This window comes from Lissotriton helveticus, chromosome 2_2, assembly GCF_964261635.1.
Source record: "Lissotriton helveticus chromosome 2_2, aLisHel1.1, whole genome shotgun sequence".
Classification (NCBI taxonomy): Eukaryota; Metazoa; Chordata; class Amphibia; order Caudata; family Salamandridae; genus Lissotriton; species Lissotriton helveticus.
In genome coordinates, this window is record NC_136060.1 from 494,817,243 (window position 1) to 494,830,870 (window position 13,628).

The 13,628-nt window shown below is 41.8% G+C and overlaps 2 protein-coding genes across 19 annotated transcripts in view; one reads left to right on the top strand and one right to left on the bottom strand.

The window, feature by feature from the left end:
• LOC144821568 (E3 ubiquitin-protein ligase TRIM39-like) overlaps positions 1-13,628 on the top strand; it is a 1,056,022-nt gene that overhangs the window by 316,154 nt on the left and 726,240 nt on the right. For 12 of the 18 annotated variants that reach the window (XM_078678761.1, XM_078678755.1, XM_078678771.1 and 9 more), the window contains exon 1: positions 8,048-8,172. The exons of 4 other annotated variants lie outside the window; for them this stretch is intronic. The gene's annotated coding sequence lies outside the window, so the exon portion shown is untranslated. Of the gene's footprint in view, positions 1-8,047; positions 8,173-13,628 lie in introns of those variants that run through there. 2 more of the 18 variants (XM_078678767.1, XM_078678770.1) reach the window with 1 other exon arrangement.
• The window catches only part of LOC144821567 (matrix metalloproteinase-21-like), a 413,645-nt gene that overhangs the window by 142,238 nt on the left and 257,779 nt on the right, over positions 1-13,628 (bottom strand). The window lies entirely within an intron of this gene.

The window sequence follows — 13,628 nt, forward strand, 5'->3', positions numbered from 1 at the left end:
GATCTACTATAACTCCTTTGAAGAGGGGTGATTCTTTACAGCTGTGGCCATAAACTACATCTGCAGGGCTAGCTGATACCCTAGGACCAGCCTGGACAATCGGACACAGAGGAAAAGGAGTGTCAGAGGGTGCGGTAGTGAATAGGGCGAAAGGGAGGTGTCGGGCGGGCACAGGGTGTGATTCTCAGGGAACAGCAGCGCAGATGGGGGAGGTTTATTACCCATGCATAAGACAGAGAGCGGGGGTGACCACTGCCTGGGGGAGATGTTTGCGAGGGTGGGGAGCCATGCTAAGGATCGACAGCGTGCACAGAGTGGGTCTGGTCAAGGCATCTAAAATGGCTGCCGTGCACGACAAAAGTGTGGCATTTGAAAAAAGACAAGATGGCGCAGACAATGTTTTTCAACACTTCCTGATTTCCTTCGAATCGAACGTTAACAGACGTTGGGGCATATTACCAAAGTTAAGCGATATTTATCCCTAACGATGCTTAGCAACGATTTTTTTACCGTCAGAAATTATCGCAGATAAACCTTGCTATTATCAAGGTTTATCGGAAATACGATAAAAAACGACCGCAATGCATTAATATCGCTGAAAACTCAGCGATATTCATGCATTACCGAGCTAATGCTCTTAGCCATGTTATCCACCTCCCATTGGATAACATGGCTAAGAACTGCTCAGGGCAGGTGGTAGCTTTTAGAGATATTCGCCCTTATCTCGAATATTTCCAAAAGTTGATAATAGGAGATAGCGATGTTAGCGACTGTTTCCAGTCGCTAACATCTTGGCATGCCCACTTTGCATGTCATTAGTGATAAATATCACTCACATGCAAAGTGGGGCCCAAGATGGTCGCTATCTTCTACTAGCCGTCGCTAACTGGTGTTAGCAACAGCTAGGTAATACACATATAATTTTATCTCCGCGAAGCGGAGCGCTGTTACAGATATATATCTTGTTTCTGAACGTTAATTTCTCAAAATGCACTGAAGCACATATATTGAGACCTAGCAAAGGCACATCGGGCTACCAGTCCCTACAATTTTGCCAAGTTTCGTGCAAATCCATTCAGCTGTTCGATCCTACCGAGAGACAAGATGGCGGCCGCTACGGACTGTTTGGAATGTTTACAGACACCGGAGAGCCAATCAGCTTCGCTTCGCAAAGCTCCGTAACGCGAAAAGTACGCGAAGCGGTGCGCTGTTACAGATATATACCTTTTTTTGAACGTTAATTTCTCAAAATCCACTGGAGCACATATATTGAGATCTAGCAAAGGCACATCGGGCTACCAGTCCCTACAATTTTGCCAAGTTTCGTGCAAATCCATTCACCTGTTCGATTATTATTATTTTTATTTTTTTTTGCCCCGCGGGGCCCTTTTAAAACCTCCACATCAAACCTAGGGGGTGAGCGACAATGTACTATGCCCCCTTATGGTCATTTGCCCCTTCGCTTCGGCCTCCTCTTGTCTCTCGATCCTACCGAGAGACAAGATGGCGGCCGCTACGGACTGTTTGGAATGTTGACAGACGCCGGAGAACCAATCAGCTTCGCTTCACAAAGCTCCGTTGCGCGAAAAGTCCGCGAACCAGTGCGCTGCCCGGTCCGCTGTTACAGATATATATCTTTTTTTAAACGTTAATTTCTCAAAATCCACTGGAGCACATATATTGAGACCTACAAAAGGCACATCGGGCTACCAGTCCCTACAATTTTGCCAAGTTTCGTGCAAATCCATTCAGCCGTTCGGGCTAAAAGTGAGGCCAACCGCCCTATGGAAAACTCAATGTTAAAAACACGTTTTGGGACCCCCCTTTTTTCTCGGCCCCCCCCTTGACGAACCCCCCCCAAATTTTCAAGGGCTGCTCAGAAACAAAATGTGCCATTTTCCTGAAAATTTCAGCCAATTCCGTCCACAAACGCCAAAGTTATTAGACATAGAATTTTCAAAAAACCCATAGAGAAAAAATCCTAACTATATATACCTACTGGCGACCGCCAGTAGGTAATATATATATATATATATATATTTATGATCCTCCGACTTGCTTTCAATAGTGCTTCTATGCACTAACAGGTTTGCAGACTACGTATAACGCCAAGCCAGTCTTCAGTTTTTCAAAAACAGTTTATTTCGTTGTGGTGCAAGCCATCAGACGTGTTTCGGACTTGACGTCCTTGCTCACTGATGGGGAGTGTGTGGGCAACCGTCATTATATACAAATTACACATTCAAAAAACTGCGCGCCAATTGTTAGAGCCTAGTAACAACACAAACATAGGACTGTGCTGCCACACAAGGCCCATTATATGGTACTCATCTGTGCGCCATCTTGGAACATGTTAAATAAACTGTATCACATAGTGTCAAGTTACAGCTCTTGATTTAAACACATAGTTAGTTTGCAAAACGTGTACTTTTCTTTTCAAGAACCAAACAAGTGTGTCATTCGTGTTGACAAATTCATTCAAAGTGCCTTATACGTTGCTCAAATGCCAAAGTCAATTATGAATTCCCAACATGTCGTAAATTGTACATTGCTTTCAACACAAAATATTGATGTGAGACAATCTGTTCCAATTAAGCAGACGTAACCTAAAATGTAATAACCCAAACAGTGTGGTTTAAATCGGTATGGTGCATTGGGGTATATTCCATTAACTGTACAAATACCTTGATTTGAATTTCAAGAAATGAATGTAAAAACCCCTCAATGCTACATTACAACCATGTCCACCTTGTCGTATCGATTACCCAGGTTGATGTTTGATTAAGTAATCTTTAATTGTCAGAATCTTCAAAAAAACGTACAAGAAAATATCACTATGAGATATCCACATAAGAATCATTATTGATAACAAAATTGGCCCAAATAATGCGTTGTCATATTGTTTTAAATGGAGGTGCTCACAAGTGAATAGGTGCAATCTCATGGTCTCGTCTACATTATCGAGACCCTGAAAAATTAGTGCATAGTGCTCATAATGTGCATATAGATAATGTGTCAATTATAAAATAGTTTTTTATATATATTTTCTCAGGATTGAACTGCCTCAAAAAAGTATCAAGGTTAGTTGGAAATAAAGTATATTTTATCATGACTGGCACATAAATACGGAACTATTCTTAATGTGAGGAAGGGAGAGTAGAGAACCTCTTCACTCCCGCTGAAAGATATTTTACAACCACTTCATTTATAAGAAATTGTGCAGGTCTTCTCCCATGTTCAAACCACCCGGGGTCTTACTATTTAGAAGTACAATATATTTAGATTCGAGCTGTCTCAGACGTTTTTCATCGTCGTCCCCCCTTTTTGTTGGGGGTCACAGCATCAATAACAAAATATTTCAGATGGTTCAGATTTTGGTTGTGTACATTCTGAAAATGCCAAGCTACTGGGTAGCTTTGGTCGGCATTGACTATGGCCCTTAGGTGCTGTAGGATGCGCATATGAACGGGTAATTTCGTGCTGCCAACATAGGTGAGATTACAGCTACACTTTAGGACATATACCGCTAATTCAGTGCGGCAGGTATAGTGTGCCGTCAAAGTGACGGGCATGTTGTCAAATGGCACTGGGTACGAGGTTACATTTGTCCCAAACTTACATGCCCTGCACGAGCTGCAACGAAAAAAACCCTTACGTGGAGACAGACAATTTTCCCCTTTGAGTGTCTCTGGGCTGCTGACCACTAAATCATTGCGCATCGAATACGCACGTCTATAAGTAATGGTGGGGGTTTTAGGCATAATTTCTTTAAGAACATGGTCAGTGAGGATGATGGGCCATTGCTGTTTAACCAATTTGCTTATTTGGCGTGCTTGACGGCTATACCCTGTAATGAGGCGGATAGTGTTGTTATCATTAACTTGCTCTGTTACAATGGGGTGTTTTCTAAGTGGGTCCAACAAGTCCTGACGATTGATGCGGTTGGCTTTCGCCATGCTCACATCCAATCTTTTCTCTTCATACCCTCTAGCCATTAATCTTTCTTTACATTCTTGTTGGTATTTATTTCTAAGCTCAGGGGTGCTGCAAGATCTGTGGATCCTTAGAAATTCCCCATATGGAATGGCCGTGATAGTGTGCTGGGGGTGAAAACTTTTTGCGTGCAGAATAGTATTTCCTGTATATCTCCTACTGGCGGTCGGCAGTAGGTAGCTATAGTTAGGACCTATTATCCATAGGAAATCCACAACATTCTATTTGGCTTAACTTTGGCGCCGGTTGATGCTTATGCGTTAAATTTTCCAAACTTTTGTCCAGCTCCGGTCCGCTCCTATCCTGAAAGTTTCACGATGATTCATCAAGCGGGGGCCGAGAAAAAAGGGGGGTCCCAAAACACGTTTTCCCCATGTATTTTCCCATAGGACCTTTAGCTGCAGCCTGAACTGCTGAACGGAATTACACAAATTTTTGGCAGAGGTAGTCCTTGGTTCAGATTCGTGCCTTTTGCTTATTTGTTGTAAATCCGTTCAGTAGTTCCTGAGAAAATGTCAGTTAAAAGTACATATATATCTGTGCGCGAGCTGTCAACACTTCAAACCAGGAAGTGTTGGCAAGCATCTTATGCCTCGGTAGAACCAAGGAACAAGAAACCAAAGAAAAGACTTTGCAAAATGCGAAAAGGGGGCAGGGTAGAAACACCCTGACCCCCTAGGCCTGCTCAGGGGTCCCACAAGGACCCCCAGGGCCCAAAAAAGCATTTAAAAAAAAACTGCGAGATTCGCTCACCCAGCGCAAATTTCGGCCTAAAATAAAAAAAAGCGCATGCTCCCGTGCATCTTTAGTTTTTAGCCCCCGGGGGGCCAAATCTTGGGGGCAATGGACTATATGTAAAGGAGGGCCCAGAGGGGCCCCCCAGCCCCAGGGACCGACACCCCCGGGGCTTTTTAAAATTATGTAGGGGGGCTCTCGGGCACCCCCAAGCCCCGGGGACCGCCATCCCCAGGGCTTATTTCAATTGTGGGGGGGCTCTCAGGCCCCCCCCAGCCCCGGGGACCGCCACCCCTCTGGCTTATTAATATTGGTTGGGGGACTCTCAGGCCCCCCCCGCCCCGGGGACCACCACCCCCTGGGGCTTTCTCTTCTTTGTTGGGGGGGCTCTCAGGCCCCCCAAGCCCTGGGGATCGCCACCCCCGGGGCTTAAAACAATTAATGGCTGGGGGGCTCACGGCCCCCCAGCGGACTGCCCACCCTCCCCGGGGCTTTATTTTTAAAAACTATACCCTGTTTGGTGGGGGCTCAGCCCTCCCACACTCCCCGGGGACCGCCACCTCCCTGGGGCACTAAGTTTTAAATATTTGGGGGTCCATTGTGGACCCCAACCCCCGGGGACCACCACCCCCGAGGCTTTTGAAATGGTGGGAAGGGTGCCGCACGGCCCCCCATCCCGGAGCCCTCGAGGGCCCTGGGGACTGCCCCAGGGACCCACAGGGCGTGTTTGCAGACATATCACCTCAGGCCACACCCCCTTCCTTCACCACTGTGTAAACACGCCCTGTGGTGCGTTTTAAGTTGGTGAATTAATTATCTTTCAATACTGAGGGTCCCTGAGGGCCAAATAGCCCAACAGGTATCTCCAGTATGCGCCAGGGAGCTGCGTTGCGGACAGGTGTTCAGAGGCCAAGCCCCTTTTTACACCTCTCTGCAACGCAGATCTGTGTCTCTTACTGGAGGTACCTAGTGGGTTAGTTTGACCCTAGGGACTCTTAGAATTGAGGAGGACTTAATTTCTCAACTTAAAACGGTGACAGGGCGCGTTTACACAGTGGTGAAGGGAGAGGACAGGGCCTGACGTGATGTGTGCAAACACGCCCTGTGGCATGTTTTAAGTTGGGGAATAAATTCCACTTCAAATCTGAGGGACCATGGGGGCCAAGTAGCCCACCAGGTGCTTCCAGGAAGCGCCACTGTGCTGCGTTGCAGAGAGGTGGCTAAGTGTCTATTTTCACAAACTAAAAATATTCCTAAAAATTCGCCTGTATGACTTAAACGCATTCTTTCAACTGTTTTCAGGAGATGCACCAGTGCTGGATCCAGGATCCAGGATCCACAACAGAGTAAGAAAAAGTAACGATAACACTACTTACCTGCTAAGTGAATTTCCTCCCATAGAATAACATTGGTGATTCTATGTGAAAAAAATTCTGTCATCTTTTAAAATACAATAATATTCCTTAAAAATCACTACTGCAACCAAAACGCTTTTACTCAACTTTTTACAGGAGACGTCCAAGGACTGAATCTAAGATCCAGTCCTGTGGTTAGAAAAGTTATCCATAAAGTAACTATTTGCATTTAACTAGAAATTCACATTTAACTCAATGTTGTATTGTGTTTGAAATTGAGTTGCCCATTGCAACAACTGTAACTACTGTACTTAAAAGTCTGTTGTCTATTTGGAAAGTATTTAAACTAAAGTAATTTATTCTGAGAAAGTATATTATGTAACGTATAATGTAATTTAAAAAATAAAATATCTAAAAATAAATAGTTTAAAAAAATGTAGTAAATCAGTATCAAGAAAATAAACATAACAATTAATACATTTAAAAATTGTCAATTACAAAACCTTAGAATTTCACTGAAAAAGACATAGGTTTTAGGGGTGTTATAGTTAGCTGGACATTTCGCTCGTACAAAACCATTGAAATTCCTCCGTTATAGTTAGTTGTACTAAGTATAACTCACACGCCTGCAATCCACTGCTGATGGTGTCACATATTACATCATTTATGACATGGTCAATGACATCACTGATGACATCTCAAATGACATCACTGATGACATCATCCACGTGACAATCTGATACATGTTATCATACACTAGTATAACCTTTCAACGCTCATTTTAAAATATGGAGCAGGGGTGTGGAATTAATTAAAATATCTGCTTGTCCATGGGGCAAGTTGCTTCAAAAATCTACTTGTCCTGTAACAAAATCCACTTGTCCCTTTGGTGCCATGTGGTTCGGCGACAAATTATGGCAGCAATCTCATTATATAAGAGCTCTTATATAGCCTCTCTGATTATGCCAGGGCTCATACCATAGTAGTTTTTGAATACTAGCAATCCCTTTATGTTGTCACGTTTCTGCAGATCTACATACTGGGACTTAAGGTAGTGGTAAGTAATAGTTCCAGGGTTGGAATGCTCTTTAAGTCTGTGCAAATCTACTAACTTGCATGTTTTAAGGGTTTTCAACAATTCTTCTCTAATCTTTTCCCATACTGAGAAATGTTGGAAATTTACTGGCAGATGTAAACCTTCTTCCAGAGTTGGGAAAAAAGTGGTTGATGGGAAAATGACCTTGCAAACACTCGGGTTTTCGCATGAGCAAATTTACACATGCATATTTGCTCATGATAAACTGCAGTTCACAAGTATTTTCCAGGAGTACATTTCTTGCCCTACTTCTATAAATTCTTGTAAATTCACGAAAGCCATACATCTGCACTTAATGCAAGGACATATACCAAGGATGCACTTTTGAGACTTTAATAATAGGGCCCCTAATTTGGTCTGGCGTTAACCACAACCTTTTGTGTTTGTTAAAGTTCTCTCTCCCTCTCTCTGTATCGGCTGGCTTCACTATGAGTGACGGCATTAAGCTCTTTCACAAGGAGTATATTGGCACACACAGTAGTTTTGTTCAGTGGCAGTAACTAATGTGGCAGTGTGTGCTTTTTTTAGACCATTTTTTTTGTGCTTTTCCCAATGCTTGTTATAATGGTGAGGGCCCGGCAGCTCTCACATCAAGAAGGCTTTACAAAAAACATGCCAAAACAAGGCATGTATTGGCCAAACTAAAAAGCTGATCACTAATTTCTCACGTACTGGCTTTGCCAATGCTTGTTTATTTTTATGTTTCTCATAATCTTATTGAAACTGGTTATACTGATTTTCCAATATGAATATTTTAGCTAAATGCTAGCATGCATCAACACATTTTACTAAATGATGCTGCAAAGAAACGGTACCTGAAATTTCACAGTAGTTTAGCAAAATGTTTTTTTTCCTTCTTTCATTTTTTAGGAACATTTTATATTGAAAGCAAAGTCATTAATCTTGCTCTCAAGCTTCTGCAAATATTTACATCTAATCAGAGAGCATTCTGGGAGCATTATGCATAGCCTCATATTGCTAAACTTTGAAACCGTGAGTACACATTTTTATACTGTAACCACTATCAGTAGTGCGATCAGAACTTACATTTACTTAGAGTGCTCACCCTAATAATAAAGGCTTTCAATTGATGAACCATGAATACAAGTTTGAACAGCCTTAACATAGGCACACGAATAACAACTTAACTTCATGCAGTGCACTTCCCTGGCCCTTAATGTGCTACTGCAACCTGTCAGCCAAAGGGTTTGTGCTGCAGGGGGCTGGGACTACTTGTCCCAAGGACAAAATACACATTAAAACTTGTTGCCCTTGACCCCAAACAATATGTCCTGGGCGTCGGGCTATAGGAATTCCACATCCCTGATGGAGTATCATATTTGAAACCACTGACACACCAATACCAATTTCTAAAAACCCACTCAGTGATTCCTACATCTACATCTAAACACTTGCCTATAAATTCACTCATACATGCTAACAAAGATCAATAGAATACTATTAAATATACTTATACACCTACATCGACATTACACACCAGCACACATACTATTCACTTATAAAGTCATCCTACTCAATTATGCAAACAATTGATCATACTTACATTTACTAAGCTAAACACTTATACAAACACCACTTTATTGATTCATATAGATAGTAACTCATACTTAGTGTGTTATAAATTCACTATTACAAGTATACAGTTTTCGATACAGTCACTCATACAATCACTGAGTCTTATGTATACTTATTTATAAACAACAACTGTCATATACACTGCCTTTTATATTTCTACTTTGTTGAACATGTATCATTGAGAAATATATTGACTCATCACCACACCTATAAAGAGATTCACTCACCTAAACAGCTGTTTCCAAATACAGTCTTAACCTCATATACCTCCTAAATCAACTATTTATACATCTTTGGACAGTCACACACCTCCCACCCAACCACACACACATTCACTATCCCATACAAATACTCACTTAACTAGTTAATACTAATTTAGACTTTCACATAGCTAGTAACTAACGTATGTAGTAGTTCACACAATAAGAGATAGTGATAAAGGTATTCACACAGTTTAATCACTATCAAATATATTTAGTGAGACACTTTAAATTAGTCACTTAAACAGTCAATCACATTGCTACTAAATCCTTCATTCAGACACTTATATATGCACTCAATCTTCAATATAGATTGGTATGTATATAATACATGTTTAAATTTCAAACCAAACCACATTCACTGGATGATGTCATCAGTGATGTCATTTAAGATTTCATCGGTGATGTCACTGACCAGGTCATGAATGATGTAATATGTGACATCATCAGCAGTGGATTGCGGGCTCGCGAGTTATACTTAGTACAACTAACTATAATGGAGGAATTTCAATGGTTTTGTACGAGTGAAATGTCCATCTAACTATAACACCCCTAAAACCTATGGTTTTTTCAGTGAATTTTTACGGTTTTTAAATGCTAATTCCTAACTATAACATGTCTGAAACCTATGGTTTTTTCAGTGAATATAGATATATATATATATATATATATATCTATATTCACTGAAAAAACCATAGGTTTCAGCCATGTTATAGTTAAAAATTAGCATTTAAAAAAAAAACCTTAAAAATTCACTGAAAAAACCATAGGTTTCACACACGTTATAGTTAGGAATTAGCATTTAAAATACATTAGAAATTCACTGAAAAAAACCATAGGTTTCACACATGTTATAGTTAGCTGGACATTTCACTCCTACAAAACCATTGAAATTCCCCCGTTATAGTTAATTCAGCTAACTATAACTTGCGCGCCCGCAATGCACTGCTGAGGACGTCACATATTATATCACTCATGACATGGTCAGTGACATCACTCATGACATCACTGATGACATCTCAAATGACATCACTCATGACATCATCCAGTGAATGTGTGTCTTTCTGAAAAATAAATGTTTTATATATGTATATCTGAAGGTCGATGGAAGAAAAAATGTGTAAATAAGTGTCTAAATGGATGTTTTTTTTGTAAAAATGATTGTATTAGCGAGTAATGTTTAAATATGAAAATATCTGTATCAGTGTCTAACTTTGTGTATAAGTGGCTGCATGGGTTAGTGACTAGCTACATGATTGTCAATATGGGTTATTAGTTGGTTTTTAGAGTATCAGTATGAGTGTCTGTATGGTTTGGTGGGGGGTATTACTTACCGCATAGATGCATGAATGGGTGACTCACTGTTTGTATGTGTTTTGAAGACAGCATGTGTGCAGGACTGTATGGATGGATGAGTGTGTGTATGGGTGTGTTAGTGAGTAAATCACTGTCTCAATAGTATCTTTATGAGTAATTACATATGTGTTAAACTAGTATATGTGAGTATTGATGTATATAAGTGAGTATATGTGAGAGCGAGAGATTGTAAGAGTTCCTGTATAAATATAAGTGAGTATATGTGAGAGCAAGAGATTGTAATAGTTCCTGTATAAATAAGTATGTTTCTATAAGTGATTGTTTAAGAGAGTAAGTATGTGTACGATTCTGTAGAAGTAAGTGTAGTGGTGGGTGTATAGCTGTATATGCAAGTAAATGGAAGTTTGATAGTTTATTTGTATGTGTGAGTTTGTGTGTGAGTAACTCTATAGATGAGTGTCCGTGTGTAGTAAGATGTATAGGTGTATGAGTACATATGATGAGTGAGTACATGTATGAGTGCCTATATAGAACTGTTAGTGAATGACTGGATGTGTATGTAGATTTTGGAATTACTGAATAGGTTGTTCTAACTGGAATTGGTATCTCCATTTTTTTGAAAATTTTAGTTTCTATTTTTGAATGTGTGTATCAAGGGTTATATTACGCTTAGAGGAGGTCTGCCACTTTCACAAGGATGATGTCATCAGTGATGTCATTTGAGAAGTCATCAGTGATGTCATGAGTGATGTCACTGACCATGTCATGAGTGATATATTATGTGACGTCATCAGCAGTGCATTGCGGGCGCGCGAGTTATAGGTAGCTGAATTAACTATAACGGAGGAATTTCAATGGTTTTGTATGAGTGAAATGTCCAGCTAACTAGAACATGTGTAAAACCTATGGTTTTTACAGTGAATTTCTATGGTTTTTTAAATGCTAATTCCTAACTATAACGTGTGTGAAACCTATGGTTTTTTTAGTGTATTTCTAAGGTTTTTTAAATGCTAATTTTTAACTATAACGTGGCTGAGACCTATGGTTTTTTCAGTGAATTTCAAATGTTTTGTAAATGATAATTTTTAAATGTATTAATTATATTTTTTATACTGATTTACTACATTATTTTAAACTATTTATTTTTAGATATTTTATTTTTATCAAATTACATTACACATTTTTAATATAAATTGAAAAAAATGTTTTTAAAAATATTGAAATTGTAATATATATATTTTTTATTTAATATTTTTTTAATTGATATATATTTTATATAGCAGGCAATGATATCCTATGGAAGGAAATTCAAGTTACTGGTAAGTACAGTTAAATTCACTTTTCAGGAATAGTAGTGAGCTAGACTGGGGAATTAATTCCTCTTCAATCCTGAGGTCCCCTGTGAGCCAACTAGCCCACCAGGTACCTCCAGTATGCGCCAGGCAGCTGTGTTGCAGAGAGTCGTTCAAAGGGCTCGCCACCTTTTTACAACACTCTGCAACACCACTCCGTGGCGCTTACTGGAGATACCTGTTGGACTAGTTGCCCCCTAGAGGACCTCTGGATTGAACAGGAATTAATTCCCCAACTTAAAACGCACCTCAGGGCATGTTTGCACTCACATCACCTCAAGTCCCACCCCCTACCTTCACCACTGTGCTAACGCGCCCTGTAGAGTGTTCTAAGTTGGGGGGATTAAGTCCCCTTGCATACTGGGGGTCCCTGGGGGCCAACTAGCCCACCGGGAACCTCCAGTATGCGCTAGGAGGCTGCGTTGCAGAGACGTGTAATGAGGCCACGCCCCTTTTTACACCTCTGCAACGCATCCCCCGGGCACGTTTGCAGAGGGGGAGCTAATTCCCCTTGCATTCTGGGGGTCCATGGGGGTCAACTAGCCCACCAGGAACCTCCAGTATGCGCCAGGGGGCTGCATTGCAGAGAGGTGTAATGAGGCCACCCTCCTTTTTACACCTCTCTGCAACGCAGCCCCCTGGCACGTTTGCAGAGGGGGAACCAATTCCCCTTGAATACTGTGGGTCCATGGGGGCCAACTAGCCCACCTGGAACCTACAGTATGCGCCAGGGGGCTGCGTTGCTTTGCCCCGGGGGTGTTGGTCCTCGGGCAGTGTGGGGGAGGGGATTGGGGGCCCCCCACACTTCTTTTTCACTATGCCCCCGGGATTTGGTCCCCCTGGGGGGTAATTTGAAAAAATAGCAGACCGGGTTTTTAAAAAAAACAAGTGGGTCCTTGTGGGACCACCTGAGCAGGCCTAGGGGGTCAAGCTGTTTCTACCCTGCCCCCTTTTTGCGTTCTACACGTTGTTTTTCTGCTTTCTTGTGCCTCGGTCTACCGAGCACAAGATGGCTGCCAACACTTCCTGGATTGGAGTGTTCACAGCCAATGAGCATGCAGCTCGTACTCGGAAAGGTACGCGTATGGTACTCGTACGGTACTCGTACCCCGCGATTTTTTGTCCCAAAAAAAATTGGGGGGGCCTTCAGTGTCCTTGTGGGACCCCCTGAGTAGGCCTAGGGGGTCAGGGTGTTTCTACCCTGCCCCCTTTTTGCGTTCTACACGTTTGTTTTTCTGCTTTCTTGTGCCTCAGTCTACCGAGGCACAAGATGGCTGCCAACAGTTTCTGGTTTTGAGTGTTGACAGACAGTTGACAGGCAATTAGCATTCAGCTCGTGCTCTGGAAGGTACAGAGTACAGTAAGCTTACAGTAAGCTTACCGTACTCGTACCCCGCAATTTTTGTCCAAAGAAAAAATTGGGTGGGGGGACCTTGGCCCCTGAGGAGGCCTAGGGGGTCAGGGTGTTTCTACCCTGCCCCCTTTTTGCGTTCTACATGTTTGTTTTTCTGCTTTCTTGTGCCTCAGTCTACCAAGGCACAAGATGGCTGCCAACACTTTCTGGTTTGGAGTGTTGACAGACAGTTGACAGCCAATTAGCATTCAGCTCGTGCTCGGGAAGGTACAGAGTACAGTAAGCTTACGTAAGCTTACGGTAACACCTCCAATATATCGTTATGATTTTACTTTTTATTTTCTCAGGAACTACTGAACGGATTTACACCATTTAACAAAAAGGCCCATCTGCGAACAGAACTCTATCTTTTTGCCACGTTTGGTGTAATTCCGTTCAGCCGTTCGGGGTGTAGCCCCGGCTAAAGGTCCTCTGGGAAATTGCATGGGGAAAACACGTTTTGGGACCCTCCTTTTTTCTCGGCCCCCGCTTCACGAATCACCCTCAAACTTTCAGGGAAGGAGCGGAGCA